This window comes from Odocoileus virginianus, chromosome 13 (assembly GCF_023699985.2).
Source record: "Odocoileus virginianus isolate 20LAN1187 ecotype Illinois chromosome 13, Ovbor_1.2, whole genome shotgun sequence".
Taxonomy (NCBI): Eukaryota; Metazoa; Chordata; class Mammalia; order Artiodactyla; family Cervidae; genus Odocoileus; species Odocoileus virginianus.
Genome location: NC_069686.1, coordinates 58,152,914 through 58,178,992, shown reverse-complemented (window position 1 = coordinate 58,178,992; position 26,079 = coordinate 58,152,914).

The window sequence follows — 26,079 nt, the reverse complement described above, 5'->3', positions numbered from 1 at the left end:
GAGGGAATCTGACTGCAAGGGTTTGCTTTGGCTGTTCATTGTGATGCATTCCCAGCTGTTATTGTCCTAAAAGTGAAGACAGTTTCACAACAGTGGACAGTAGCATGGTTGTTCATTCTGTGGCCAAGTGAGGACAACAGTCGGAGTGAAAGTAACACGTCAAAATATCACAAACTTGTCTTATGCAATCATGTCATTTCAAGCTCTTAAGTGTAGGAAAAGAGGAATCAGTTCAACTTTTTAACTTCTCCTCCAGGGCCAGGATACCCCAGCTCATGGATCTCCAGGATCACGTACTTCCCATGATTAATAACCTGTTCCTTGTAATGGAACATCTTGCTACTGTCCCTAGGGACTCCAATACCTATCGCCTTAGTTTCACTGTCTACAGTCAGCTTTTAAATCTTTAATTTGCGAGAACAAGATGGCAGAGGAGTAGGTAGATGTGGCATACATCTCTGTTCATGGACACATCAGGAATACACCTGCAGACACAGAAGTGCATGCAGAACTCCAGCTGAGAGCGGGCAGGACTACCTGATCAGTGGAAAAGAATATACCACACAACACTCAGTAGGACGAAGGAACTGGGGTGGGGGGAAACAGCAGTGTTAGTAGGACTAGACCTGCCCTCAGTGGGTGGGGGAACTGAAGCAGGGGTCCAATCCCAACATCAGGGCAACTATCTGAGTCAGAAGACAGACATTTAAGGTTGAGAGTGAAACAGCTGATCTGTGGGAGCCTAAATGGAATGAAAATCAGACAGTGCTTCTCACAGCCATACACGCTCTGGACAGGGATGCAGGTCCCCTGGAAGGCACAGCAGCTGGGAGCCGGAGTTTAGGGATTGTGGAGCAATCCCAGGGCGAGGGATGTGGTTGACTGTGGAGAAGTGGATCTAGGGGATGTGAGGGAGGAGATTGTGGTGGGAAACGCCTGTGGAGGAAAGCTGGACAGCCATGGAAGCGAGGAGATACTGCTGAGTCAGGCATAGGGGGTGGAGCCACCACCATAGCCCCTCTCTCCCCACAGGCCAGCATCAGCGGCTGAACAATAGAGGCTGGCCCATCAAATGCCTGACGCACTGAACACGGAGTAGGACCCCACCCAGGGTGCCCCTTTAGGTGCCAGATGCGCCGGTCTACAGAGTAGGACCCCAGCCAGGGCGTGTCTGTGCGTGACATGCCAAACAACAGAGAAGGACCCCGGGCAAGGGAGCCCTCTGAAGGCCTGAGTGGGTGGAGCTACAGAGAAAGGCTGGCCAAAGAGGCCTTCTGTTTGCCGGCTCTAAGAGGCTCAAAAAAAAAAAAAAGACTGATGGGGCCGTAACTCCCGGGGTGGATGCAGTCGAGTCCCTGCACACATTGTGCCACCAGGGTGCCCACAAGCCAAGCAGCTGCACCACCTTCATGCCCAAGTCTCTCAGGGGTAGAGCTGCCACAGGCAAAAAAAGAAAAAAATCTTGTATCTATGAGCGGAGGGTTGCCTCAGTTGTGTCCAACTCTTTGTGGCCCTGTAGACTGTGTCCTGCCAGACTTCTCTATCGGGGGTCCTCCAGGCAAGGATACTGGAGCATATTGTCCAATACTGGTTGCCATACCTTCTAGAACACTCTATTTCCTGCTTCCATAGCTGCCAACTCCCCTGAGTACTTGGTGCTGCCAGGACCCCTGCGACCCAAGCAGCTGCACCAGTTCCACACCTGGCCGGCACAGGGGGAAGACCCAAGTCCTCCAGGGCAGCCTCAGGAGCAACCCCAGTGGACGACCCACATGCAGAGGTGGAAATAAAACCACAATTGAAACACAGGGGCAGTGTGGCTACGGGAGAAGACTCAAAACCCTCCCACCAGCTGTACAAGTTGCAGATTAAATGCACACAATCAACTAAGCAGACTCTGTATCTGTGGAATATATAAAAGGCCATGGAGAGCTCCCACAAAGGAAAACGCACTAGCTCTGATAGCTGTGGACATTGGAGGCAAGAACACACAGGAGGAGGACCAGATTAGAACCTGAGCTGCCCCCACAGCAGGTCCAGAGATCAGTACAGTGTTGGAGGGCATCCCAGGGAGGCGAGGTGGACTGTGACTCCCAGTGAGGGAAAGGACTCTGACAGCAGTGACTCAAGAAGCGTTTATCATTCTTTTGTTTTGACTTATTCTATAGATTCTTTCGGATTTCCCCCCGCTGCTGTTGTAGTTGTTGATTTTATGGCACTATGAAATCTAGTTAAGCTTTTGAGCATTTTTTTTTTCTCAGTCACATTTTTTATTGTTTATATAAATCTGTGCCTCTATGTTGGGCTTTTGTAGTTCTGTGGAGTTTTCCCTTTTTTTCTCTCTTTCTCTCTCTTTTTTTTTTACTTTTAATTTTTAAACTTCTTATGATTTTTTCTACATTTATTCCTTGGTTTGCTTTTCAGACTGTTCTTTTCCCCTTTCAGTTAATCTTCAATGTATATAAATCTTCTTTCATCTACCTATATTTGAATTTGTATATCTATTCTTTCTTTTCTTTCTATCCTTTCCTCTCAGCATATTTGTTAGTTTCTTTTTCATTGTTTTATTCCCTGCTTGGCACATTGCTTTAGCTTTATTTTCCAGTTTATGCTTTCACTAGTTTTGTTCTTAACTGGAAAATATAATTTTTGATTTCCTTTGTTCACTGGGAGTATCTACTACTTCATTTTAGTTGGACTGCTTTGAGTTTGCTTCTGGGTATATATGTATATGTGTATATTCCATTATTTTAATTATTATTTGCCTGATTTTGTAACTGCCATTTGTCTGAAGTTCATCTTTGGTTTCTCATTTTTGGTATTTGTTTTAATCTCACTTAATGCCATAACGAATCACCTGTGGAATCTTCATTCCTGACCAGAGATCAAGCCCTGAGCCTTTGGAGTAGGAGTACTGACTCCAAGACCCTAGACTACCAGAGAACTAACCCTAGAGAGTATCAAATCGTGAGAAACCACTTGAATACAAGACCCGGAATCACCCAACAGTAGCACCCTGTGCAGGATATCTTATCCAAACAACAAACAAAACAAAAATACAAACCCAACCATCAATAGACAGGATTTATCACCTCACTCAGCCTTGCCCATCAGGAGAAAAACAAACAAACAAAACTCGGCAAAAGTCTCACCCTATATGGAGCTTACAAACCACTGAACTAACTTTAGGAGGGCAGAAACCAAATGAAAGAACGAATTCAACCTTGAAGGCTGGGAAAAGGAGACCACAAACACAATAAGCTAAAAATATTTATATAATGAAAAGGCAGAGAAACACTACACAAATGAAGGAACAAATTAGCAACACAGAAGTCCAAATAAAAGAAGAGGAAATAGGCAAACTACCTGAAAAAGAATTCAGAATAATGATAGTAAAGATGATCAAACACCTTGAAAACAGAATGGAGGAAATGCAAGAATCAATTAAAAAGACATATAAGAATTAAAGAAAAAAACATACAGAGACAAACAACACAATTATTACAATTAAAAATTCTCTGGAAGGAATCAGTAGCAGATATCTGAAGCAGAAGAATGAATCAGTGAGCTGTAAGATAAACTGGTGGAAATAACTTCTGAATAGCAAAATAAAGTAAAAAGAATGAAAAGAACTGAGGATAGTCTCAGAGACTGCTGGGAGAGACTACTCAGAAACTCTGATAGACTCAGAGACAATATTAAACACACCGACATTTGAATTATAGTGGTCCCAGAAGAAGAAGAGAAAAAGAAAGCACAGGAGAAAATTTTTGAAGAGATTACAGTTGAAAATATCCCAAACATGGAAAAGGAAATAGGCAATCAAATCCAAGAGGCATAAAGAGTCCCATACAGGGTAAACCCAAGGAGAAACATGCCAAGACACATATTAACCAAACTAACAAAGACTAAACACAAAGAAAGAATATTAAAAGCAACAAGGGAAAAGCAACAAGTAACATTCAAGGGAAACCCCATACACTTAACAACTGATCTTTCAGCAGAAACTCTGCAGGCCAGAAGGGAATGGCAGGATATATTTAAAGGACCGAAGGGGAAACATCTACAACCAGGATTACTGTACCTGGCAAGGATCTCATTCAAAATTGATGGTGAAGTCAAAAAAGATTTTCAGACAAGCCAAAGTTAAGAGAATTCATTATCACCAAACAAGTTTTATAACAAATGTTAAAGGGGCTTATATAGTCAAAAAATACAAGAGAAGGAAAAAGCTCTACAAAATCAACCCCAAACAATTAAGAAAATGGCAATAGGAACATATATATCAATAATTACTTTCAATGTATGGATTAAATATTCCAACCAAAAGACACAGACTGGCTGAATGGATACAAAAACAAGAGTTATATATATGCTGTCTACAAGAAACCCACTTCAGACCTAAAGACATACAGACTGAAAGTAAGAAGATGGAAAAACATATTCCTTGAAAATGGAAAGTAAATATAAGCTGGAGTAGCAATACTCAGACAAAATAGACCTATAATAAAAAAGATTACAAGAGATAAGGAAGGACTCTGCATAATAATCAAGGGATCAATCCAAGGGGAAAACACGATTGTGAATATCTATGCACCCAACACAGGCAATACATAAGACAAACACTAGCAGACATAAGAGGAGAAACTGAAAGTAGCACAATAATAGTAGGAGACTTTAATGCCACATTCACACCAATGGACAGATCATCAAAACAGAAAATTAATAACAAAACACAAGTCTTAAATGATACATTAGATGAGATGGATCTCATTGATATCATCAGCACATTCCATCCAAATGCAGAAGAATACACCTTCTTCTCAAGTGCACAAGGAATCTTCTCCTGGATAGATCACATCTTGGGTCATAAATTAATCCTCGATTAATTCAAGAAAGTTGAAATCATATCAAGCATCTTCTCTGACCACAATATTATGAGACTAGATAACAATTACAAGCAAAAAACTGTAAGAAACAGAAACACATGGAGATTAAAAAATACATCTCCAAATAAAAAACAGGCTACTGAAAAAATTAAAAAGTAAATCAAAAATTTTCTAGGAAAAAATGGCATGAAAACATGACAACTCAAAACCTGTGGGGTACATTAAAAGCAGTTCTACAAGGGAAGTTTATAGCAGTACAATCCTACCTCAAGAATCAAGAAAAACATCAAATAGAAAACCTAACTTTATACTGAAAACAACTGGAAAAAGAAAAACAAACAAAATAAAATTAGTAGAAGGAAAAAAAATAATAAATATTCCAGCAGAAATAACTGAAAAAGAAATGAAAGAAACAATAGTAAAGATTAATAAAACTAAAAGCTGGTTCTTTGAGAAGATAAACAAAATTGAAACACAAATGGCCAGAATGATCAAGAAAAAAGAGAAAAGAATTAAGAAAATTAAAAATGAAAAAGGATAGGATACAACAGACAATACAGAACTACAAAGGAGTATAAGATACTATTATGAACAACTACATGGCAATATAATGGATAACCTGGAAGAAATGGACAGATTCTTAGAAAAGTTCAATCTTCCAAGACTGAATCAGGAAGAAATAGAAATTATGAATAACCCAATTACAAGCACTGGAACTGAAACTGTGGTCAAAAATCTCCCCAAAAACAAAAGCCCAGGATCAGATAGCTTCACAGGAGAATTCTATCAAACATTTAGAGAAGACCTAATGCCCATCCTTCTAAAACTTTTTCAAAAAATTGCAGGGGAAGGAACCTTTCCAAACTCATTATACAAGGCCACCATCACCCTGATTCCAAAATGAGCCCACAAAAACACCAAAAATAAAACTACAGGCCATTATCACTAATGAACATAGAGGCAAAAATCCTCAAGAAAATTTTAGCAAACAGAATTCAACAATATATCAAAAAGCTCAAACGCCATGATCAAGTTGGGTTTGTTCCAGGAATGCAAGGATTCTTCAATAGATGCAAATCAATCAATGTGGTACACCACATTAACAGATTGAAAGATAAAAGCCATATGATTATCTCAACAGATGCAGAAATGTCTTTGACAAAATACAGCACCCATTTATAATTAAAACTCTACAAAAAGTGGGCATAGAAGTCACCTACCTCAACATAGTAAAGGCCATATATGATAAGCCTAGAGTAAACATTATTCTCAATGGTGAAAAACTGAAAGCATTTGGCTAATATCAGGATTAAGGTAAGGGTGCCCACTTCCCCACTATTATTCAACATAATTCTGGAAGTCCTAGCTACAGCAATCAGAGAGGAAAAAATAAGTAAATAAGAGGAATCAGAACAGAAAAGAAGTAAAGCTGTCACTGTTTGAAGATGATATGATACTGTACATAGAGAACCCTAAAGATACTATCAGAAAATTGCTACAACTAATCAATGAATTTAGGAAAGTTGCAGGATACAAAAGTTGCAGTGAATTTAGGAAAATTGCAGCAATCACTTGCATTTCTATATACTAACAATGAAAAATCAGAAACAGAAATTAAGGAATCATTCCCATTCACCATTGCAACAAAAAGAATTAAATACCTAGGAATACTTACCTAAGGAGACAAAAGAACTGTACACATAAAATTATACCACTGATGAAAGAAATCAAAGACTACATAAACAGATGAAGAGATATTCCATGTTCCTGACTATGAAAAATCAATATTGTGAAAATGACTGTACTACCAATCACAATCTACAGATTCAGTGCAATCCCTATCAAATACCAATGACATTTTTCACAGAACTAGAAAAAAAAATTTCACAATTCGTATGGAAACACAAAAGACCTTGAATAGCCAAAGCTCTCTTGAGAATGAATGCAGCTGGAGGAATCAATCTTCCTGACTCCAGATTATACTACAAAGCTACAGTCATCAAGACAGACAGAAACAGAAACATAGAGCAATGGAACAAGATTGAAAGCCCAGAAGTAAAACTATGCACCTGTGGGTACCCAATATTGGCAAAGGAGGCAAGAACACACAACAGGGCAAAGACAGCCTCTGCAATAAATGGTGCTGGGAAAACTGGACAGCTACCTGCAAAAGAAAGAAATTAGAACACCTTCTAACACCATACACACAAATAAAATTAAAATGGATTAAAGATCTAAATCTAAGACAAGAAACTATAAATTTCTTAGAGGAAAACATAGGCAGAACACACGATGACACAAATCAAAGCAAGATCCTCTATGACCCATCTTATAGAGTACTGGAAATAAAAACAAAAGTAAACAAGTGCGACCTGATTAATCTTAAAAGCTTTTGCACAGCAAAGGAAAGTATCAGCCAGGTGAAAAGACAACCCTCAGAATGGGAGAAAATAATAGCCAATGAAACAACTGATTAAGGATTCATTTCCAAAATGTACATGCAGCTCATACAACTCAATAGCAGGAAAACAAACAACACAATCAAAGAGTAGGAAAAAGACCTAAACAGACATTTCTCCAAAGAAGACATACAGATGGCTAACAAACACATAAAAAGATGTTCAACATCACTCATTATCAGAGAAATGCAAATTAAAACCATAATAAAGTACCATCTCATGCTGGTCAGAATGGCTGCTTTCAGAAAGTTTACAAATAATAAATGCTGGAGGGGATGCAGAGAAAAGGGAACCCTCTTACACTGTTGGTGGGAAGGCAGACTAGTACAGTCACTATGGAGAACAGTGTGGAGATTCCTTAAAAAACTGGAAATAGAACTCCCATACGACCCAGCAATCCCACTGCTGGGCATACACACTGAGGAAACCAGGATTGAAAGAGACACGTGCACCCCATTGTTCACCTCAGCACTGTTTACAATAGCCAGGGCATGGAAGCAACCTAGATGTCCATTGGCAGATGAATGGATAAGAGAGCTGTGGTACATACACACAATGGAATATTAAAAAGCATTAAAAATAATTATTAATCAGCTATTAAAAAGAATACATTTGAATCGGTTCTAATGAGGTGGATGAAACCGGAGTCTATTATACAGAGTGAAGAAAGTCAGAAAGAAAAACACTGATATAGCATATTAATTCATATATATGGAATTTAGAAAGATGGTAATGATGATACTTTATGCGAGACAGCAAAAGAGATATAGATGTAAAGAACAGACTTTTGGAGTCTGTGGGAGAAGGCAAGGGTGGGATGATTTGAGAGAACAGCATTGAAACATGTATATTACCATATGTGAAATAGATCACCAGTCCAGGTTCAATGCATGAGACAGGGCTCTCAGGGCCAGTGCACTGGGATGACCCTGAGGGATGGGATGGAGAGCGGGGTGGGAGGGTGGTTCAGGATGGGGGACACATGTACACCCTTGGCTGATTCATGTGAATGTATGGCAAAAACCACTACAATATTGTAAAGTAATTAGCCTCCAATTAAAATAAATAAATAAATTAAAAAATAAAAATAAAATCACCATATGATCCAGCAATCCCACTGCTAGGCATATACCCCGAGGAAACCAAAACTGAAAAAGACACATGTATCCCATTGTTCACTGCAGCACTATTTACAATAGCTAGAATATGGAAGTAACCTAGATGTTCATTGACAGATGAATGGATAAAGAATTGTGGTACATATACACAATGGAACATTCAGTTCAGTTCAGTTCAGTCGCTCAGTCGTGTCCAACTCTTTGCGACTCCATGAATCGCAGCACGCCAGGCCTCCCTGTCCATCACAAACTCCCGGAGTTTACTCAATCTCATGTCATTAAGTTGGTGATGCCATCCAGCCATCTCATCCTCTGTCGTCCCCTTCTCCTCCCGCCCCCAATCCCTCCCAGCATCACTCTGCCATAAAAAGGAACACATTTGAGTCAGTTCTAATGAGGTGGATGAACCTAGACTCTATTATCCAGAGGGAAGTAAGTCAGAAAGAGAAAGATAAATATCATATCCAAAATTGGTGCTTTTGAACTGTGGTGTTGGAGAAGACTCTTGAGAGTCCCTTGCATTGCAAGGAGATCCAACCAGTCCATCCTAAAGGAGATCAGTCCTGGGTGTTCATTGGAAGGACTGATGCTGAAGCTGAAACTCCAGTACTTTGGCCACCTCATGTGAAGAGTTGACTCATTGGAAAAGACCCTGATGCTGGAAGGGATTGGAGGCAGGAGGAGAAGGGGATGACAGGATGAGATGGCTGGATGGCATCACTGACTTGATGACATGAGATTGAGTAAACTCCGGGAGTTTGTGATGGACAGGAAGGCCTGGCGTGCTGCGATTCATGGGGTCACAAAGAGTCGGACACAAGTGAGCAACTGAACTGAACTGAAAGCATATATACAAAATCTAGAAATATGATACTGAAGAATTTAATTACCGGGCAGCAATGGAGAAACATTGAGAAGATAGAGAATAGAGTTATGTACATGGGGAGAGGGGAGGAGAGGGTGAGATGTATGGAAAGAGTAACATGGAAACTTACATTACCTATATGTAAACTAGGTTGCCAATGGGAGTTTTCTTTAAGGCTAAGAAACTCAAACAGGGGCTCTGTGTCAACCTAGAGAGGTGGGATGGAGTGGAAGATGGGAGGAAGGTTCAACAGGGCGGGCATATATGTATACCTATGGCTGATTCAGGTTGAGGTTTGATAGAAAACAACAAAATTCTGTAAGGCAATTATTCTTCAACAACAAAAAAATAAAATTTAAAATGTTTAATTGGCAAATAAATCTTGGAGGGAAATTATGACACTGCAGATTGTGATTCATGGATTTGGGTAGGACCTAAGATCCTGCACTTGTCACAAAGTGCCACGTAAAGCCTTTGTTGCTGTTGTTCAGTTGCTAAGTTTTGTTCAACTCTTTGTGACCCCATGGACTCAGCACTCCAGGTTTCCTTATCCTTCACTATCTCCCAGAGTTTGTTCAGATCCATGTCCTTTAAAGTTGATGATGCCATCCAATCATCTCATCCCTTCTCCTCTTTCTCTCAATCTTTCCCAGCCTCAAGGTTATTTTCAGTGAGGTTTCTTTGTATCACGTGGTCAAAGTATTGGACCTTAGATTCAGCATCAGTCCTTCCAGTGAATATTCATGGTTTATTTCCTTTAGGACAAAGTCTTTATTGCTAGTCTACTTGCTACTGAATAGCAAGTGACAAGGGCATGTCCTTTACAAGTGCCGGGTTCTTCACAAGTCACTTGCTGGCTTCATAGCTAGTAACACAAATGGATTGCAACTGAAGTAAAGAGAAGCCAAGATGTGTTCAGACTGCCGTCTCCTCAAAGTCTCCCAAATTCCCAACTGGATTTATAAGCAGAATTGAAGTCTGAATTCAAATCTCCATCATAAGAAGTAAACCATTTAATTCCCATGTTTAAGATGAGGGAAATAACACCCATTTCACGGGTTTGTTGTTAGAATTATATAGGAATTCGTATGAAATTGTTCTGAAAGCAGAAGCACAAAATAAACATAATGATGTTAATTAATCACTTGCTATAAGTGTATGTGAATATCAAGCATCAAATTCTCTTTGATATAATGAGAATTCTTTTCTCATGCTATGCTTGGTTAAAAAGAGGAAAATCTAATCATTATCTTACTTATATTGAACCATAACATGATTAAAAGATGGTTTAAGACTTACATCAATTACTTATACAAAGTAACCAATTTATCTGTTTTAAACTTCCACTAAGTTTTCTATTTTATTAAATTAGGAAATATTTTTTATGCAATTATTTCTTTTCTCCCTAAAGTGGAAATGACCAATGCAACCTAACAACTAGAATCTGACCAGTACAGAGGAAAGCAGCAAAATCTTGAGCTTTTCTGTTTCCTGGAAGATGATGGATTATTTCAATGTAAAGTAAGTAAGAAGAAGCATCTGAATGCCTAATTAGGCTTTGTTACTAATATTGCCCTTACAATCTAGAATATAAAAATATAGATTCAGAGAACATATTAGTGGTTAGCAGAAGAATAGGGTTAGAGCAAAATAGGTGAATGAGATCAAAAGCTACAGATTTCTAGTTGTAAAATAAATGACTCATAAATGGAATGTAGAGCATGGTAACTCTAGTTAATAATACTGTATTGCATATTTGAAAGTTGCTAGGAGAGTAGATCTTAAATGCCCTCACCACAAAATAATAATTAATAACTATGTGTGGTGATGAATATTAATTAGACATAACTTATGATTATTTCACAGTATGTTGTTATTGTTGTTGTTAAGTCACTTCAGTCATGTCTGACTCTTTGTGACCTCATGGACTATAGCTTGCCAGACTCTTCTTTCCATGGGATTATCCAGGCAAGAATACTAAAGTTGGTTGTCATTTCCTCCTCCAGCTTTTGCAGTATATACAAGTATCAAATAATTATATTTTACACTTGAAACTGATATGTTATATGTCAGTTATATCTTAATAAACATCTTCATACAATTTAAAATATAATATGATTTGTACAAAGAATTAAGTCAAGTTAGGAATGGCTTCAGACTTTACTAAGATGATCTAAAGAATAATAAAGCATTCAGTCATCTCAATGAAATTAAAAAGACACAATAACATGCTTTATTTATTAAGCCAGTTTTGACTCGTTAGAAGGAAATTTACATTTTAAGCACCTATTGTATGCCATTTCCTGTTTGAGCACTTCCAATTTACCTTGATTGGTGGACCTAACATTCCAGCTTTCTATGAAATATTGCTCTTTACAGCATTGAATTTTATTCTCACCACCAGACACATCCACAGCTGGGTGTTGTTTCCACTTTGGCTCAGCCTCTTCAAACCTTCTGGAGCTATTTCTCCAGTAGCATATTGGGCACCTACCAACTGGAGAGTTCATCTTGCAGTGTCCTATCTTTTTGTCTTTTCACACTGTTTATGTGGTTCTCAAGGCAAGAATGCCGAAGTGGTTTGCTATTCCCTTCTCCAGTGAATCGTGTTTTGTCAGAACTCTCCACCACGACCCTTCCATCTTGAGTGGCCCTACAAGGCATGCCTCATAGTTTCATTGAGTTAGACAAGGCTGTGATCCATGTGATCAGTTTGGTTAGTTTTCTGTGACTGTGGTTTTTATTCTGTCTGCCTTCTGATAGGTGAAGAAAGAAAACTATGGAAACTTCCTGAAGGGAGAGACTGTTACCTGGAGTTACAGTCAAGTTTAGCCTCAAAATACAAAATGAAGCAGGGCAAAGGCTAACAGAGTTTTGCCAATAGAATGCACTGGTCATAGCAAACACTCTCTTCCCAAAACACAGGAGACAACTCTATGCATTTTTATCACCAAATGGTCAATACTGAAATCAGATTGATTATATTCCTTACAGTCAAAGATGGAGATGCTCCATACAGTCAGCAAAAACAAGACCAGGATCTGACTGTGGCTCAGACCATGAACAACTCATTGAAAAATTCAGACTTAAATGGAAGAAATTAGGGAAAACCATTAGGCCATTCAGGTATGATCTAAATCAAATCCCTTACAATTATACAGTGGAAGTGACAAATAGATTCAAGAAATTAGATCTGATAGATACGGTGCCTGAAGAACTATGGATGGAGATTCATAACACTGTACAGGAGGTGGTGATCAAAACCATCCCCCCAAAAAAGAAATGCAAAAAGGCAAAATGGTGGTCTGAAGAGGCTTACAAAGAGCTGAGAAAAGAAGAGAAGTGAAAGGCAAAGGAGAAAAGGAAAGATATACCCATCTGAATGCAGAGTTCTAAAGAATAGCAAGGAGAGATACGAAAGCCTTCCTAAGTGATCAATGCAAAGAAAAGGAGGAAAACAGTAGAATATGAGAGACTCTTCAAGAAAATTAGAGATACCAAGGGAATATATTCATGCAAAGATGGACACAATAAAGGACAGAAGTGGTAAGGACCTAACAGAAGCAGAAGATATTAAGAAGTGGCAAGAATACACAGAAGAACTCTACCCAAAATATCTTAATAACCCATGTAACTATGATGGTGTGATCACTCACCTAGAGCCAGATATCGTGGAGTTTGAAGGCAAGTGGGCCTTAGGAAGCATCACTACAAACAAAGCTGGTGTAGATGATGGAATTCCAGTTGAGCTATTTCAAATCCCAAAAGATGATGTTGTTAAAGCACTACACTCAATATGCCAGCAAATTTGGAAAACTCAGTAGTGACCACAGGACTGGAAAAGATTAGTTTTCATTCCAATCCCAAAGAAAGGCAATGCCAAAGGATGTTCAAACTACCACACAATTGCACTCATCTCACATGCTAGCAAAATAATGTTGAAAATTCTCCAAGCTAAACTTCAACAGTACATGAACAGAGAAATTCCAGATGTTCAAACTGGTTTTAAAAAAGGCAGAGGAATCAGAGATCAAATTGCCAAAATCCACTGGATCATAGAAAAAGCAAGAGACTTCCAGGAAAACGTCTACTTCTGCCTCATTGATTATACTAAAGCCTTTGACTGTGTGCATCACAGCAAGCAATGGAAAATTCTTAAAGAGGTGGGAATACCAGACCACCTTACCTGCTTCCTGAGAAACCTGTATGCAAATAAAGAAGCAACAGTTAGAACCAGACATGGAAAAAAGGACTGGTTCCAAATTGGAAAAGGAAGGCTGTATATCATCACCCTGTTTATTGTCACCCTGTTCTTTTAACTTATATGCAGAGTACATCATGAAAAATTCCAGGTTGGATGAAGTAAAGTTGGAATCAAGATTGGTGGGAGAAAGATCAATAACCTCAGATATGTAGATAACACCACCCTAATGGGAGAAAGTAAAGAGAAAAAGTTGGCTTAAAGCTGAACATTCAGAAAATGAAGATCATGGCATCTGGCCCCATCATTTCATGGCAAATAGAGGGGGAAACAGTGGAAACAGTGAGAGACTTCATTTTCTTGGGCTCCAAAATCACTGCAGATGGTGACTGCAGCATGAAACTAAAATACACTTGCTCCTTGGAAGAAAAGCTATAACCAACCTAGACAGCATATTAAAAAGTAGAGACATTATTTTGCAACAAAGGTTCATGTAGTCAAATCTATGGTTTTTCCAGTAGACATGTATGGATATGTGAGTTGGAATGTAAAGAAGGCTGAATGCTGAAGACGCTTTTGAACTGTGGTGTTGGAGAAGACTTTTGAGTGTCTCTTGGACTGCAAGGAGATCCAACCTGTCAATCCTAAAACATATGAATCCTGAATATTATTGGAAGGACTGATGCTGAAGCTGAAGCTCCAATATTTTGGTCATCTGATGTGAAGAGTCAGACATGACTGAGCAACTGAACAACAACATTGTTGCCAAGTGGTTTACATAACTTATCTGGATTAATGCTTATAGCAGCTTTATGTCCTAGTGATTGTTAGACACATGTTGCATAAGAGAAAGTAGGTTTAGAGTTACTGAGACCTTACATTTACCAGATAATAGGAGGTAGAGCTAGGAATCAAATTTGATTCTAAATTCAATCACTTCTTCACCTTACTGCATCCAGCATGTATCATCACGGATCCTAAGTAACTACTTTGAAGTGTGCTGTTGCAAAAATGAAAGGATTTAACATAATTTAACACAATAATGCACTGTCAAACCATTTCACAGTGAGGTAGTGCCTAGTAATTTCTTAAAATATGAATAGTCCAAGGAAACAAAAATATATTTCCATGAATTTATTATCCATGAAGAGTGTGCTATATGCTTTTGTATTGGAGAAAAGACAACCTGTGATTGGTCGCTGGGGAAAGATAAAATTTCCCTAATAAATATATTTCAATGAAAATTAGAATCATCCATCTCACATATGCAAGCCAAAATATATGAACCAAAATATATGAACCTTCAATCCCAGAACTCCAGAGATCTGGGAATATCCCATACCAGTGCATCCTCTGGGCACATCTTGTCCCTTAGGAGTTCCTCTATCTCCTCCTCACATTCCTTCTCTTTTCTGTGATACCCAGTGTTATCCTCACTGAAGAATGAAAACTAGACTATCTGCATTCACCAGGTTGGTATCAACCTATAGCTTAATCCATCCCTGTAGCTTTCCTCTATTTCTTATGTCACCCATTTGGGGACATGCCTGAACCTTTGTTACTAAAACTAATCTGAAAAGCATTTCATGTTAGACTGTGATAGGATTTCAGACTAGGAGGAAACATTGGAGTTAATCTAGGACAGCTCTCCACTTTTTAGTGTGAAGACACTGAAGCACAAAGTAAAACATACAATAACCTGTAGAGTTTCTATCAGAACCTAGCTGTCATACACCAAGATAGGTGTGCTTTTTCCCAGTATGCCACAGAGACAGGCTACCATGTCATGGTAAAGTCACATTTGGTCATTTCAATTGATGCAATGCATTCTTGAATTTTATTTTAGCTTTCTGTTTCTAAACCAGAGAGTTGATTGGTGATTGGAATATAAATAATCATAACACAACCTAATTTGGAGTGGTTTGTAAGTTAAGAATATTTAGGTATACAAAATAGCATATTACAAATCCAATACAATTACTTTAGAAAATATTTTAGGGGAGCTCATATAACCAAGGTCTTCCTAGGTGACTCAGTGGTAAAGAATCCACCTGCCAATGCAGGAGATGCAGGTTTGATCTCTGGGTCAAGAAGATTCCCTAGAGTAGGAGATGGCAACCCACTCCAGTAATTTTGCTTGGAAAATCTCATGGACAGAGGAGCCTGGCAGGCTACAGTTAGTGGAGTCACAGAGAGTTGGACATGACTGAGTGACCAAGCAGGCAGACATATAACCAAAAATTACAGAGATGAAACTCCCTGGATAACTCAACGAGAAATCAAAGTTATTAGCTCATTTTCTTTTTCTTTATCTCCTTCTATTGCTCTCCTCTTGTCTCCCTCTCTCCTTCTTTTCCACTTCTGCTGTATTCTCATGATGAACAGGCAACTATATTCTCTTTCATGCTGCCTTAATTGTTTTTAAAATGGTATACATCGCCATTAAAGCTGAAAGGCTTGCCGTAACTCAGGGAATATGGCCAGTCGGAGTTCTAAAACCCAAGAGAAATGAGGCATTTCCATGACACTCCTGCAAAAATATCCCACGGGAGAATTCTAATTAGTTTGGCCAGGTTCAAAATCCCATTGGGGGCCAATTATCATAGCCAAGGACATGGGATATTATGGTCAGCTCAACTTAGTCTGAGTTACAGCCCACACCTATGGGAAAAATAGAGTTGTGTGTCTATTTCCTAATAAGCGGGGGTACAGGTGGGAAAAAAATATCAAGATACTACTTTGCTAACTCTAAAATTAAAGCTTAAAGGCAGTTATGTCTAAGTATATAAAAAGTCTTACTCAAAGTTGTGGCATTGGTTATAAATCCTGTATTACATGTTCACTCCATCCTGGTAATAAGCCTTTAGTGAGATGATATTCTAGAATTTATATAAACTCAAAATCAGGAAGAAATATGATAATGAGACAAGAGATAGATGGGCTCCAGGTTAGATATTTACAACTAGCCTTCTGTTTGAGCTTCAAGATGAAAATAACAGGAACAGGGTAAAAAGACGGACTTTGTCTCCCATGAACATTTTAAGATAATAGATACAGCAGGGACAGAGAAGGGCTAAGCCCTATTTAAATAAAAGATCATAAGATCATATATTTCCCATCCTTGGGGCAAGGGCGACATTGCACATTTGCAGAAAGATTCCTTGGGGGTCAAAGAGAGGATGCCACCCCAGAATACATGATGCCAAGGCTCCCCATAGACCTTTGGGGGGCTGGAATCCATCTTGGAGTAAACTGTGCATGCATAGTGAAGAGGTCAGGTAAGGAAAAGGAAATCAGATAGTTGGCCAAAGGTAAACAAAGACCCTGCCTTCCAGGTGGCACTGGTGGTAAAGGACCGCCTGCCAAAGTAGGAGACATAAGAGATTCAGATTCAGTCCCTGGATAGGAAAGATCCCTTGGAGGAGGGCATGGCAACCCACTCCAGTATTCTTGCCTGGAGAATCCCATCGACAGAGGGGGCTGATGGCCTGCAGTCCATTAGGTCTCAAAGAGTCAGACATAACTAAAGTGATCAGCACACACATAAGGGAACAAAGACCAAGAAGAACTGCCCTGGATAAATGACAACCACCTCTTTATCGTGTTCCTCCTCATTAGGGGGAATGTACAAGCTATTTCTCTCCAGGTGTGCGTCCCTGTCTTGCCTGTGTCTTGACTGAATAGTTTCTATGTGTGCTTCCCCACTTGTTGTGCTATCTCTAATAATAAATTTTGTACCTGATCTTATAGATTTTTTTCCTCTTTGAGAAATGCATTTTTCAATCAGGGCAAGAGCCAGGGGAACCTTGCTTCTAGCCTCTAGTCCCTGGTAGACTAGCTATTAGAATTCCTGGTTTTCACTCAGGCTACCCAGGTCCAATTCCTGGGCAGAGAATTAAGATCTTAATTCAAGTCACTGCTCACTGCTGTCTCTTAGGTCAACAGGACATGGGCTTAGAAATAAAACTTGGTTTCTAGCTGTAGTTCAATCACCTACCTACCCTTTCTTGCTCTTTTTTTGAAAGCTGTGTAATATCTCTGAAGTTTTAGTTCTTCCTCTACAAGATGAGAATATCCACCTTGCCAGGTTATGAAGTTAAGTAAACCCTAACAGCACTGCGACTCTCATACTTTCCTTAGGTTCTTTCCATCTACCCCTTCCAAAAGAGTGAGAGTTTACAGGAGAAAGGAACTTTTTACAGGAGAGTCCTGTAGTGGAATATCCAAAATAATGACTTCACACAATGGAAGAAAAAAGGATATCAGAGAGAAAACTGAGGAGGAAACTGATAAAAGAGAGGTCAAACTAAAATGCTTCTGAATACTAAAAACATCAAATAGCAATGCCACAAAATGAGAGAATACCCATCTTTTTCTGAGAGATTAACTGGGTCTTTCAAAGGCATTGCATTTTGGAAGAAGATGACTAAATCAACATTGGGTGGAGAAAAGAACCTGTGAAAATTGTAGTTGAGAGTAAGCATGAGCTGTGCTTCTGGAGGAACAGATTTATATTTCCTCTTATCTATACCTTATCTTTTAGAAATGAAAGAACAAATAGACCTTGTATGAGAAAAAGGGCAGATGTTTTAAAGTTCTTATTTAGCAGATTTCAGTCATATTTAAATGTCACCCTGAGTCCACATCATCAGATCCACAGAACATTCTTTCCTTAAGGGCTGATGGATTATTGGGCAAAGTATGCACTTAGATGAAAATGGATTACAAGGGCAACATTGAATGTGAAAAGAAGCCACTGGAAGGCAGTAGCTTTGGGGATGAATTGTAAATGGGATGAAGGCTAGTTCTGCACACATTCCATTCAGACCTAGAAAGGGAGGCACGAAGTCAACTGATGTTACAGAAAATCCCAAATGAATTTTTTGTCCAAATATATATATATATTTAAGCTGCACACCTCAAAGCCATGAGCTTTGTGTCAAAGGCAATCCCTTATTTTTGTGCACCTGTCAAGACAAATCTATATCAGTTCAAGTGGTAAGCATGATCCAACCTAACACCATCCTCAATATTCTTGTGGGCAATGTGGTGACCTTATTGGTTCAGACCTGTGCATCGTTCTAGCTGTGCCTTTTCAATGTAAGTTATCAAGTAACTACACTAAGAATATCTAAACTTTACAATGACCAAAGAGTAGCTCTGACTATTTTGTGTGGGAAAATAAAGTTTCCATGTGTATGATGTGAGAATCTAACTTGGCAATACTACAATTTTAGAAAAGAGAAGAAGTAAGATAAATCTATGATGAACTGGCAGTTTTATTCTCCATAATGTTGGCCTAATTTATTTTTTGTAATGGCGTATTTTCAATAAAGCTGAGACTTTTATCTCTGTTAATAAATATAACAAACCTGAAATATTTGATAAGAAATTCCATGGAGTCAAATGGTATAACCTTTAGTTTGAACTTATACTTTTAACTTGTCTGTCTATGTAAATGAATAGTTCTGGTTCTTATTCCATCAGCTCACTTCAGTTCAGTCGCTCAGTCGTGTCCGACTCTTTTCGACCCCATGAAGCAAAGCACGCCAGGCCTCCCTGTCCATCACCAACTCCCGGAGTTTACTAAAACTCATGACCATTGAGTCGGTGATGCCATCCAGCCATCTCATCCTCTGTCATCCCCTTCTTCTTCTTCTGCCCCCAATCCCTCCCAGCATCACAGTCTTTTCCAATGAGTCAGCTCTTTGCATGAGGTGGTCAAAGTACTGGAGTTTCAGCTTCAGCATCAGCCTTTCAATGAACACCCAGGACTGATCTCCTTTAGGATGGACTTGTTGGGTCTCCTTGCAGTCCAGGGGACTCTCAAGAGTCTTCTCCAACACCACAGTTCAAAAGCATTAATTCTTTGGTGCTCAGCTTTCTTCACAGTCTAACTCTCACATCCATACATGACCACTGGAAAAACCAAAGCCTTGACCAGACGGACCTTTGTTGGCAAAGTAATGTCTCTGCTTTTCAATGTGCTGTCTAGGTTGGTCATAACTTTCCCTCCAAGGAGTAAGCGTCTTTTAATTTCACGCCTAAAATCACCATCTGCAGTGATTTTGGAGCCCAGAAAAATAAAGTCAGACACTGTTTCTACTGTTTCCCCCATCTATTTGCCATGAAGTGATGGGATCAGATGCCATGATCTTCGTTTTCTGAATGTTGAGTTTTAAGCCAACTTTTTCACTCTCCTCTTTCAGTTTCATCAAGAGACCTTTTGTTTCCTCTTCACTCTCTGCCAATAGGGTGGTGTCATCTGCATATCTGAGGTTATTGATATTTCTCCCGGCAATCTTAATTCCAGCTTGTGCTTCTTCCAGTCCAGCATTTCTCATGATGTACTCTGCATAAAAGTTAAATAAACAAGGTGACAATATACAGCCTTGATTCACTTAGTTCACAAATAGGAATTTGGAACCAGTCTGTTGTTCCATGTCCAGTCCTAACTGTTGCTTCCTGACCTGCATATAGGTTTCTCAAGAGGCAGGTTAGGTGGTCTGCTATGCCCATCTCTTTCAGAATTTTCCACAGTTTATTGTGATCCACACAGTCAAAGGCTTTGCCATAGTCAATAAAGCAGAAATAGATGTTTTTCTGGAACTCTCTTGCTTTTTTGATGATCCAGCAGATGTTGGCCATTTGATCTCTGGTTCCTCTACCTTTTCTAAAACCAGCTTGAACATGTGGAAATTCATGGTTCAAGTATTGCTAAAGCCTGGCTTGGAGAATTTTGAGCAATACTTTACTAGCGTGTGAGATGAGTGCAATTGTGTGGTAGTTTGAGCATTCTTTGGGATTGAAATGAAAACGGACATTTTCCAGTCCTGTGGCCACTGCTGAATTTTCCAAATTTGCTGGCATATTGAGTGCAGCACTTTAACAGCATCATTTTTCAGGATTTGAAATAACTCAATTGGAATTCCATCACCTCCACTAGCTTTGTTCATAGTGATGCTTTCTAAGGCCCACTTGACTTCACATTCCAAGATGTCTGGCTCTAAGTGAGTGATCACATCATTGTGATTATCTGGGTCATGAAGATCTTTTTTGTACAGTTCTTCCATGTATTCTTGCCACCTCTTCTTAATATATTCTGCTTCTTTTAGGTTCATACCATTTCTGTCCTTTATCGAGTACATCTTTGCATGAAATGTTCCCTTGGTATCTCTAATTTTCTTGAAGAGATCGCTAGTCTTTCCCATTCTGTTGTTTTCCTCTATTTCTTTGCATTGATCGCTGAGGATGGCTTTCTTATCGTTCCTTGCTATTCTTTGGAACTCTGCATTCAAATGGGAATATCTTCCTTTTCTCCTTTGCTTTTCATGTCTCTTCTTTTCACAGCTATTTGTAAAGCCTCCTCAGACAACCATTTTGCCTTTTTGCATGTCTTTTCCATAGGGATGGTCTTGATCACTGTCTCCTGTACAGTGTCACAAACCTCCATCCATAGTTCACCAGGCATTCTGTCTATCACATCTAGTCCCCTAAATTTATTTATCACTTCCACTGTATAATCATAAGGGATTTGATTTAGGTCATACCTGAATGGTCTAGTGGTCTTCCCTACTTTCTTCAATTTTCGCCTGAATTTAGCAATAAGGAGTTCATGATCTGGGCCACAGTCAGATCCCAGTCTTGTTTTTGCTGACTGTATAGAGCTTCTCCATCTTTGGCTGCAAAGAATATAATCAGTCTGATTTTGATGTTGACCATCTGGTGATGTCCATGTGTAGAGTCTTCTTTTGTGTTGTTGGAAGAGGGTGTTTGCTATGACCAGTGCGTTCTCTTGGCAAAACTCTATTAGTCTTTGCCCTGCTTCATTCTGTACTCCAAAGCCAAATTAGCCTGTTACTCCAGGTGTTTCTTGACTTCCTACATTTGCATTCCAGTCCTCTATAATGAAAAGGACATCCTTTTGGGGTGTTATTTCTAAAAGGTCTTTTAGGTCTTCATAGAACCATTCAACTTCAGCTTCTTCAGCATTACTTATTGGGGCATAGGCTTGGATTACTGTGATATTGAATGATTTGCCTTGGAAACGAACAGGTATCATTCTGTCATTTTTGAGATTGCATCCAAGTACTGCATTTCAGGCTCTTTTGTCGACCATGATGGCTACTCCATTTCTTCTAAGGGATTCCTGCCACAGTAGTAGATATAATGGTCATCTGAGTTAAATTCACCCATTCCAGTCCATTTTAGTTCCTTGATTCCTAGAATGTTGACAGTCTTGCCATCTCCTGTTTGATCACTTCCAATTTGCCTTGACTCATGGACTTAATGTACCAGGTTCTTATGCAATATTGCTCTTTACAGCATTGGACCTTGCTTCTATCACCAGTCACATCCGCTACTGGACTCATGCCCTTTTCAGGTGAGCTATTACTGACAAGGCTCATAGCAATAAAATAAAACAAAAATAGCACAAAAGTGGTAACACTATGTTGGTCAATGATCAGGAGATATTCTCTTTTCCTTGTCATGCTCTAAATGAATTAATGCATTCTTTTCTGAAAGCAATAAATGAAAAATTAAGAAATATAAAATGATATCAGCTGGAATAAGATTTAAAATATATCTTTTTATTTCCTAGTAATTAAATCATAGTCAGGTATTGTCTGCATGCAATACATCTGTAAAACCTCTTCTTTCTGTAAACGTTTCAAAGAGCTGAGCAGACTGAGCACTCAGCTCTTCGCTAGGAGTAGATAAAAAAGTGGCCTATGGCCATATCTAAGAGGGTGACTAGATACTAGATGTCATTTCAGAGAATCAAGATAATGTTTCCTTTCTTACTTAGAATGTTTCTAAGTCTCTAAAGGGTCTATCACAACACAGTCATGCAGAATTTCTCACAAACTTCTGTAATTTTTTTCAAATTGCAATTATCCTCAATCTTCTTGTTTTGAGTTATTGGGAGGGTGGAAGAAGCTCAGATTTTCTCTATCATGCTTTCTAATTGACTCTTCCCAGGCACTCATTTATAGAGGACACATTATCAATCAGGTTAACAGTCAAGGCCTTGCCTGCTGAGACAGGGGTCTTCCATGATTCCAAGGAATTACATGTTATCTTAGTTTAATCCCTTCCAATTTTATAGTAATAGTGCTTTTGAAAGAATCTTAGTAATTTTATAAATATTGATTAGGGTCTTAAACAATCTAAGCCTATCCTGTTTTAAGACTTTAATCTCTGTTAATAAATAGAAAGTTTTGGGGACTGGTTAATTAATTTTCCTCCAATCAGCGATATACAAATTGGAATTATCATCATTTTACTTTATTTTTATCAATATATTTAAAATATAGTGCAATTTTAAGATATAATTTCTATTCCAGATACAACTTTGAAAAAGATTTCAAATATTCAGTAAAAACAGAGAATGGAAAGTTTCCCCAAATTTATGGATACTGGAGACAGGCATTTCTTTGTTTTAAAGGAATCTTATTATGGTATATTTTGTACCCACAAGAGAACATAACATTTAAGGAAAATGTGGCCAAAGTGAACATAGGTGTTTTCAAATACTTACATGTTCATGAGATCAGCAAATAAATGAGGAGAGTTAAGAAATATTTCTAACTCAACCTAGGTAATTCTGTGATAGGAATTCACCTTAAGGTTCTCAGATGATAAAATCAAGTGTTTCGTAGAAATGATATAGCGCTTTCTCTTTGGCTGCAATCATTTTATGGAATTTGTAGCTCCTTATGCCATACAAAAAAAAAATTCAGAGGAGAAAAACATATGGGCTTGAGGGAGAATATTTTTCTATATGTGACACATTATAAAAATGTAAGTTAGATGGCAGATTACCGCTCAAAGATAACAAGCTCTTACAAAGGAAATAGAAGTCTATAACATGCTCACATTTGAGAATGCATGGGAAGCTATTAAAATTTTAACATTTCAGCCTATGTACTGTACACCATATTCAGTATATTTAGATAACTTCTTTACTATTAACTATTGGGAAGATGAAGTTTTAGTACTTTATTTTAATGCAACATGGCAATTATGGTCAACTAGACACTTTTTCGATAGTTTTCCCCACCACCAACTTGGAGGTCTCCAGATATATGCTGCTTGATGCAGTTGCAAAAAAAAAAAAAAAAAAAAAAAAAAAAGGACATGACAATGAGAAACATTTCCACTGGATAGAATACTCTGAGACTGATTGTATTCCTAAGACTTAGCATCCTTGCTAACTTACCTAGGACTAACTGCCATGATAATAATATCAGATGATAGTGATACAATTAGTTGGGGATAATAGATTACACTAGATAAATTTATATGATCACCTACATATAGGTCATTCAAATATTTAATATCAGGACTAAAAAGGATTAATAAATGAAAATTAAATAGTTTCCTTCCTTCAGCATCTGAACCTATAACTTAAAGGAGATGCCAAGGTTGGGGTAAGAAAAATATGAGGATGTTGAAGATGTACTTTACTCTTATTCCAAAACATATCTGAAACCTGTAGAAGAAACCTGAGCACTTGTTGAGGAATCAACTTGAAATATTTATTTCTCAATATATTGAGCCAATCTGGAAAGTACACTGTTGATTTTAGTTAAGCTTAAATGCTCTCTCAGCTCAGGATATCTTTACCTTTCTCATCCAATAATCTGCCTGTACTGTTTTCCTTTGGATCCACACATATCCTCTTAGAGATCTCATTGATTGCTGAGGTTCTTAGAGAAGAAAGAGCACAGGGTGGAGAAGTGAATAAATGGGTCATAAAGAGTTTTCTAAGCTCTAACATTAATGAGCTCCAAGCCAGTGAAGAGTCTGGGATGAAGATGGTTGTGATTTCCTCCCCCTAGTCTGCCATTTTTCCATTGTTCTTCCTCTCAGTAAATGGCATCCCTATTCACCCATTTCCTTGTCCAAAAGATTGGAGTTATCCTGACTTTTCAATTTTTCCTATACCCAATCCACCAGGAAATCCAACAAATCCAGCAAACCCACCGTCCAATCCGCCAGCAAGTTCTATCTGGAAGTCTTCCATTTTTCACCTCTTTCTTCCCCTTTACCTTATACCATGCCACCATTTTCTCTCAGCTTGAATGGTGCCTCCTAACTGGTCTTACTGTTTTTAACCTTATCTGCCTGCATTGTATTCTTCTCACCTTAGTTCACCATCCAGTGGCTTCTCTCTAAATTTGCAATGAAACTGAACACTTACCTCAATTTACAAGTCTGTATTTGAGCTTCCGTTTTACTCTCTATTTTATCTCATTTCCTCATTCCTTATCTTTACTCTGTATGCTTCAGCTACAGACTTGCTTGCTCTTCTTCAAATATTCCAAGAACTTTCCTGTTTGAGGGTCTTTCTGCTTTCTCTTCTCTTTGCTTGGAATGTACTTCTACAGTAATTTGCAAGGTTCTTTCACAACTTTGACTTCATTAAAAATCCTGTTTAAAAGTCAGTTTTTCAGGGAAAAAACCTTCCCTCCCCACCTTATCTGAAATGACATTTTTCCTCTTCTCTACTTTCTATTCTGCTCTTTTTAGAATAGCATCTATTACTTTTTGACATATGCATTATATATTGATTTATTATGTCTACTTTCCATAAGAATGGATGTTTTATGTGGTTAAGGAATTATATGTTATGTAGAGTACAATGTCTCTAGCACTAAAAACAGTAATTCACTCCTCCAGGGGATCTTCTCCACCCAGTCACTGAGCCAACATCTCCTGCATTGCAGGCAGATTCTTTACTGCTGAGCCACCTGGGGAGCCCCATAGCATATATTAGATAAATACCTATTGAATGTATAGCTGAGTGCTTACTTCTGTGACATGTTAGAATTACATGTTGGTTCCTTCCTCATTTTTAGCCGAGGATTTAAAAATCATAGGATCAGGTTTACATGTGATCCACATTTTTGGTAAGAATACTCAAAAATCAGATGACTCTTCCCTTTTACTATCATAAATAATAATAATAATAATAATTTAAAGAATTTTAAAAATAACACTAGTCACCCAATTTGAAAATCTAAGACTAAAATGCTCTCATTTTATCTCTTCCTTCTTTTTCAGAAGCTATGGAGCTGAGAAAAATGACAGATAGGTCACTGATAGAATTACTTAGTACTTCCTGAGTGAGGATATAATTTTATACTAGGCATCAATAGCCTATGTGACTCTGGGGATTGGACTGAATGCTCAGCTTCTATTTCTGGACCTCTGACAAGTTTGATGGGTGACCTTTGGATAGTTAATGAGTCATCATTGTTGACAAGGGTATGGTAAAGACTGATGATATGGATTCTATGAATTGTTCAGCACACTTTGGAGAAAACTGTATGCCATTTCCTTTCTCATATTTAATGGCTTTATATTAGTAAAAAAATCTAGAAGAGAGACATCTACTTCTTTCAATGACAGAGTAGCTTCTGTCAGACCAATACCTTTGTTATCAATAACTACAAAAGAGATAAAAAATTAATTTTACAAAGTATTAACTCCTAGAAGAGAGCATAGGCAAAACATTCTCTGACATAAACCATACCAATGT